Source organism: Hylobates moloch, unplaced genomic scaffold (genome assembly GCF_009828535.3).
Source record: "Hylobates moloch isolate HMO894 unplaced genomic scaffold, HMol_V3 SCAFFOLD_22, whole genome shotgun sequence".
NCBI lineage: Eukaryota > Metazoa > Chordata > Mammalia > Primates > Hylobatidae > Hylobates > Hylobates moloch.
The window spans coordinates 47160389-47167374 of record NW_026652297.1 but is presented as its reverse complement, the minus strand read 5'-3'; positions in this window follow the sequence as shown (position 1 = coordinate 47167374).

The following is a 6986-nucleotide window of genomic DNA, read 5'->3' as shown; positions in this document are numbered from 1 at the left end:
TTCTGTCTGCCCAGCAAAGGTATAGTCTTCTTATGTGGAACATCGACCTATATCTGCCTCCCACTAACTGGACAGGCACCTGAACCTTAGTCTTTCTAAATCTCAACATTAACGTTGCCCCAGGAAATCAGACCCTATCAGTACCCCTCAAAGCTCAAGTCCATCAGCGCAGAGCCATACAACTAATACCCCTACTTATACAGTTAGTAATGGCTACTGCTACAGCAACCAGAATAGCCAGTTTATCTACTTCATTATCCTACTACCACACACTCTCAAAGGATTTCTCAGACAGTTTGCAAGAAATAACAAAATCTATCCTTACTCTATGATCCCAAATAGACTCTTTGGTAGCAGTAACTCTCCAAAACCACCTAGGCCTAGACCTCCTCACTGCTGAGAAAGGAGGACTCTGCACCTCTTAGGGGAAGAGTGTTGTTTTTACACTAACCAGTCAGGGATAACATGAGATGCTGCCCAGCGTTTACAGGAAAAGGCTTCTGAAATCAGACAATGCCTTTCAAACTCATACTAACCTCTGGAGTTGGGCAACATGGCTTCTCCCCTTTCTAGGTCCCGTGGCAGCCATCTTGCTATTACTCGCCTTCAGGCCCTGTATTTTTAACCTCCTTTTCAAATTTATCTCCTCTAGGATCAAGGCCATCAAGCTACAGATGGTCTTACAAATGGAACCCCAAATGAGCTCAACTAACAACTTCTACCGAGGACCCCTGGACTGACCCACTGGCCCTTTCACTGGCCTAGAGAATTCCCCTCTGGAGGACACTACAACTGCAGGGCCCCTTCTTCGCCACTATCCAGCAGGAAGTAGCTAGAGCAGTCATCGCCCAATTCCCAACAGCAGTTGGGGTGTCCTGTTTAGAGGGGGGGATTGAGAGGTGAAGCCAGCTGGGCTTATGGGTTGGGTGGGGACTTGGAGAACTTTTCTGTCTAGCTAAAGTATTGTAAACATGCCAATCAATGCTCTGTGTCTAGCTAAAGGTTTGTAAACACACCAGTCAGCACTCTGTAAAATGGACCAATCAGCAGCACATGGGCGGGGCCAAATAAGGGACTAAAAGCTGGCCACCTGAGCCAGCAGGAGCAACCTGCTCTGGTCCCCTTCCATACTGTGGAAGCTTTGTTCTTTCGCTCTTTACAATAAATCTTGCTGCTGCTCACTCTTTGGGTCCGCACTACCTTTAAGAGCTCTAATACTCACTGCAAAGGTCTGCGGCTTCACTCCTGAAGTCAGTGAGACCATGAACCCACCAGAAGGAAGAAACTCTGGACACATCTGAACATCTGAAGGAACAAACTCCAGACACACCACCTTTAAGAACTGTAATACTTACCATAAGCGTCCGCGGCTTTATTCTTGAAGTCAGCGAGACCAAGAACCCACCAGAAGGAACCAATTCCAGACACACTCTGTCTTCCTGTCTCAAGGGGATAAGACAATAGAGTTGACAGCCCTGTTTTAAATGGATTCAAAACTGTAAAATCACTTTTTTTTTTTGAGACGGAGTTTTGCTCTTATTGCCCAGGCTGGAGTGCAATGGGGCGATCTTGGCTCACCACAACCTCTGCCTCCCAGGTTCAAGTGATCCTCCTACCTCAGCCTCCTGAGTAGCTGGGATTACAGGCCTGTGCCACCACACCCAGTTAATTTTGTATTTTTAGTACAGAGGGGGTTTCTCCATGTTGGTCAGGCTGGTCTCAAACTCTCAACCTTAGGTGATCCACCCACCTCGGCCTCCCAAAGTTCTGGGATTACAGGCATGAGCCACTGTGCCCGGCCAGAATAACTTCTTTTTTTTTTTTAGGAGTTCCAGTGCATTTAATAATTTTGATGGGGAACAGTTGACACTCTGATTACTAATGTTTAAGATGATAGAGGAGGGTCAGGCGCAGTGGGTCACGCCTGTAATCCCAGCACCTTGGGAGGCTGGGGCAGGTGGATCACCTGAGGTCAATCGAGACCAGCCTGACCAACATGGTGAAACCCCATCTCTACTAAAAATGCGAAAAAGGGTGTGGTGGCAAACATCTGTAATCCCAGCTACACAGGAGACTAAGGCAGGAGAATCGCCTGAACCTAGGAGGTGGAGGTTGCAGTAAGCCAAGATTGCGCCACTGCACTCCAGTCTGAGCAACAAGAGTGAAACTCTGTCTTGGGGCGGTGGGGAGAAAAAAAACAAAAAAAGATGATAGAGGAGAGCAGAATTGGAAGTGGTGGCCAAACAAGAAGGCGGAGTTTAGTTAATTGCTTACATGATGTGATTTCAGAGGCCATAAACACTTTCTCATCTCTAAGAATTACCACTGCTCTCTAATGTCTAAAAACTTCATTTCCCTCCTGTTGAAACCTCTCTCTGTTAAAATGCAGACCAAACGCCCTATAGGTGTAACGCTTTGACTGTTATCAGTCATGCAGACTTTTGTGGAAGTGTGTTTTAGATTCCTTTGTGGAAGTAGATTTTGATAGGAAACAGGAGGATATTGGATACTATGGGACTAAGTAGAGAAGAAAGAAGCTTAAGCTTGTCTAAGACACCTTAGACACCTCGCCTGTTTTTCAATTTTACTGATGATTGGTATGAGAGGAAAAACAAAACCTGGTTTAATAAGAAATAGATTCATAAATGCTTTTTCTATAAATTTACAAACTTCAAGCTTATAGAAAAAGTTATTCCAGTGCAAGAAACTCCTACATGCTTTTGATCCCCACTTGGTAAAAGCCCCACTTGCTCCATCCGTGTCTCTCCTCATCTGTTCATTCATATGCCTGTAGTTTGCTGAGAACTGAGTTTCTATCTGCTGTCACTTCTCTTTAGGCCAAATAGTTTCCATTAGTATTTCTTGTACGACAGATCTGCTACTGATAAATCCTTTCAATGATCGTTTATCTGAAAGTATTTCATTTCTCTAAACATATTTGTAATAGTTGCTTTAAAGTTCTTATCTGTTGGCCAGGCACGGTAGCATTTGTGCCTGTAATCCTAGCACTTTGGGAGGCTGAGGTGGGTGGGTGGCTTGAGTCCAGGAGTTCGAGACCAGCCTGGGCAACAGGGCAAAACCCCGTCTCTACTAAAAATACAAAAAATTAGCTCAGCATGGTGGTGTGTGACTTTAGTCCCAGCTACTCAAGAGGCAGAGTTGGGAGGATCACCAGAGCCCAGGAGGTCAAGGCTGCAGTGAGCTGTGATTGTGCCACTGCACCCCAGCCTGGGTGACAGAGTGAGACCCTGACTCAAAAAAATAAAAAATCAATAAAAATTAAATAAACTTCTTATCTGCTAATCCAATATCTGGGTAATTTTGAAGTCAGTTTCTACTGACTGCTTTTTCTCGGCTACAGACTGCATTGTCCCATTTTTTTCCCTTTGATGGTAGCCTCATTTTCCTGTTCTTCCTGTTCTCATTTTCCTGTTCTTCTCACATTCCTGTAATTTTCTATTGCATATTGGACATTGTGAGTGATACAAAGTCTCTAGATTCTGTTATCTTTCTCTGAAAAGTGCTGATTTTTGTTCTAGCAAGCAAAATTAATTTGGCAAGGCTCGAATGGCAATTCCTGTGGTGGCAGCAGCTGAAAACTGCTCAGTTCTTTCAGCTTTTTTTTTTTTTTTTTTTTGAGATGGAGTTTTGCTCTGTTGCCCAGGCTGCTGGAGTGCAGTGGCACAATCTTGGCTCACTACCACCTCAGCCTCTTTCAGCCTTTTTAGCGATTTGCTTCCTGCTAGGCTCCTGAGAGATTATAGACGCATGGTTCAAGGATCAGCCAAAGACTTGCCCAAATTTACATGCAGTTCTTCTGTGGTTCACTTCTTTCTGGGATGTCCCTGTCACTGTCATCTCTCCAGAGTCCCTGAGCTCTGTCCTCAGAGACTGTGGCCTTCTGCCTGTGTTCCCCCATAGTCCTGAGCTGTGGACTGGGAAATGCCTTTAGGCAAAAAACCATAGAAATGAGAATCTCAACAGGTGCCCTTCTCTCAAGGCTCATCTTTCTTCTGGTTTGTTTGTCTGCATAGGGTTACCTCCAAACAGTTGGGGGGGGGTTGTTTGTTTCATTTTGTTTTTCTGAGGTGGAGTCGTGCTCTAATGCCCAGGCTGGAGTGCAGTGGTGCGATCTCAGCTCACTGCAACCTCTGCCTCCCGGGTTCAAGCAATTCTCCTACCTCAGCGTCCTGAGTAGCTGGGACTACAGGCTTGTGCCACCATGCCTGGCTAATTTTTGTATTATTAGTAGAGATGAGGTTTCACCATATTGGCCAGGCTGGTCTCGAACTCCTGACCTCGTGATCCACCTGCCTTGGCCTCCCAAAGTGCTGGGATCACAGGCGTGAGCCACTGCACACAGCCCAAATAGTTGTTTTTTAAATACTTTGTCCTGAACTTATTGTCACTATCTCCAAGAGTTAGCCTGACACAATTACTCTGCCATTACCAGAAGCAGAGACTACACTTTTTAAAAACACACATAAAAAATATCACCTCTATAAACCGTTACAAGTAAATTAATTAATTCAACAAGTAGTTACTGAGCATTTACTTTGGGCTAGTTACTATGCCAATATTAGGTGCTAGAAATCCTTTCAGATATAAAGAATTATGTAAAACTAAAGTCAACTTGAACAGGCCTGGTTCTTTAGACCTCAAAATAAAGATGTTATTCAGGGACATTACAATCCCTTCTCCCTATCCACTAAAGGAATACCATGTACATTTACTTGTTTTCTCATAGACATTTTACACTTTTGTGGTTCATTTTCTCAATAAATTCTGATTGCTGAGCCCAAAAGCATTTGCAGTTAACACCACCAAATCAGTTGTACTTAAAAATTCTCAATTTTCTTTGGCTAGTTTGAAATTTGTCAAAATATATATTAATAAAAGCCACAGAGATAGAGCCATTCTTTCCTAACAGTGAGACCTCGGTCACTTCTCCATTTGGAAGAAAAGAAATTCTGGCGCTAGAAACATCACCCTGAAGGAGGTGAAAGCACAGTGTTCCTTCAGCATCAAAACTGGGGCCAGGGAGGGGCCTCCCTTTGACTTACCCCACCTTCCTACCTGGATTGTGGAGTGTTACTAACCTCCACAAATCGTCTTCGTTTTTTACTATATTTAAATAAAATCAAGGTAAGGCTGGATGCAGTGGCTCATGCCTGTAATCTCATCACTTTGGGAGGCCGAGGTGGGTGGATCACCTGAGATCAGGAATTTGAGACCAGCCTGGCCAACATGGCAAAACCCCATCTCTATGAAAACTACAAAAATTAGCCCAGTGTGGTGGTACATGCCAGTAATCCCAGCTACTCAGGAGGCTAAGGCAGGAGAATCACTTGAACCCAGGAGGCAGAGGTTGCAGTGAGCCGAGATGGTGCCACTCCACTCCATTCTGGGTGACAGAGTGAGATTCCCTCTCAAATAAATAAAATTAAATTAAATTAAATTAAAACAAAATAAAATAAAAGTAGCGGTTTCATTTGTATAAGGTCCAATGCTGAATGCCACTTATTTGGGGTTAGAGGTCAAAGAAAGTTTGCATGTCTGCTATGGTGTGTAGGGTTCACCACCTTACTTCTGAGTTCCTCATTCCCATTCTTAAATCCTCATTCAAGACCTGTCTCACTCACAGGCTTATGGGAGGATAAAGAGGGATGTAAAATGGAGAGATGGGACATTTTCCCCACTTTATAGCTTTGTCTAAGTTTGGCTCTGGCTTCATTAAGGAGCCAAGTGGGAAATACACTCACTGAGCTCCAGCCCCTGCCCTCTGGTCCTCACTATTGTGAACATGTTGGAGGTTAGCTCAGTGCCCTTCCTATTTCCGTTGGTTTTCTGGCACCTCTTATTCTAGTTCTGCTATTAGAATAGCCTATGGAAGAGGATCACATACAGCAAGCACAGGGGAAACACTCCAGAACCAATCAATCACTGAATGAATTACTTGGCTCTATACAACATTCTTTTATTCCTTCTCCCTTTATTTTCTAGGTTAAATTTATTCTTGTATCATCTTAACATCTGAAACTTTTTTATTACTATTTTATCTTGCTTCTAATGCATACTTAAAATATTTGATTGTACAGCAGTTTTACCATAAACCTTGCATGTCATTTTCCGATGAATCATGAATAACTCAACCCAGACACAGCGTGAGGTCAACAGCAAACATCTGTGCCCTTGGAGTCGGCCTTCTCCCCTTCATGCAGCTGGCTGGCATCAGCTAAACAGCCAGTTATTTAACACACTCAAGCTGTGCACCAGGGCAGGCTGACCAGTGCTTACTGCTGAATATCTTACGCATTTAAAAGGCAAGATGAAACCAGAAAAAGAATACAAGGGTTAATTACTAGCTTATTAGTCGTTCCATTTTTCTTCCAAAGAAAACAGTTCCGTTGAGTCTCAGGTGGATGTTGAGTAGAAGCAAGACAGCCAGGCAGCGCTGCTTTGAAGTGTGGCTGCAGGGCTTGCTTTCTCCCCAATTCAGCTGTTGAAGCAGGGAAGAGACTTCAAAGCCAGCTTGCTGTTGTTCCTGCCAGTGGGGTGTGTGCAATTCCCATCAGTTTGCTTTAAGGAAAAAACGGAGAGGAATTCATCTCCTGTCACTTGCCAGGGTTCGATGCTCATCAAATAATCTACTAGTTTGTAGTTATGACCATCTCTATCTAGTGGACACAAAGAAAATTCATCTCATTGTGTGACTTATGTTTATATACATTAATTTTACACATCTGAGATAGCCAGTTTGTGTAATTTGTCCAGATTGTGCCACGTCAGTGACAAGTAAACCACTCCTACCGCTGATTAAATTCACTTGTGGAAATATACAGTAGTTCTCCTAGGCAAAGGCAAGTTTAGAAGATTGTCTCCTTGTTGCTGTTACTACAACCCATAATTACAACTGTTCACAATCCTTTAGTCAGATTTAAATTCAACATGTAGGAAGTGCACTCAAACTCCTTTGTGAGTTAAGA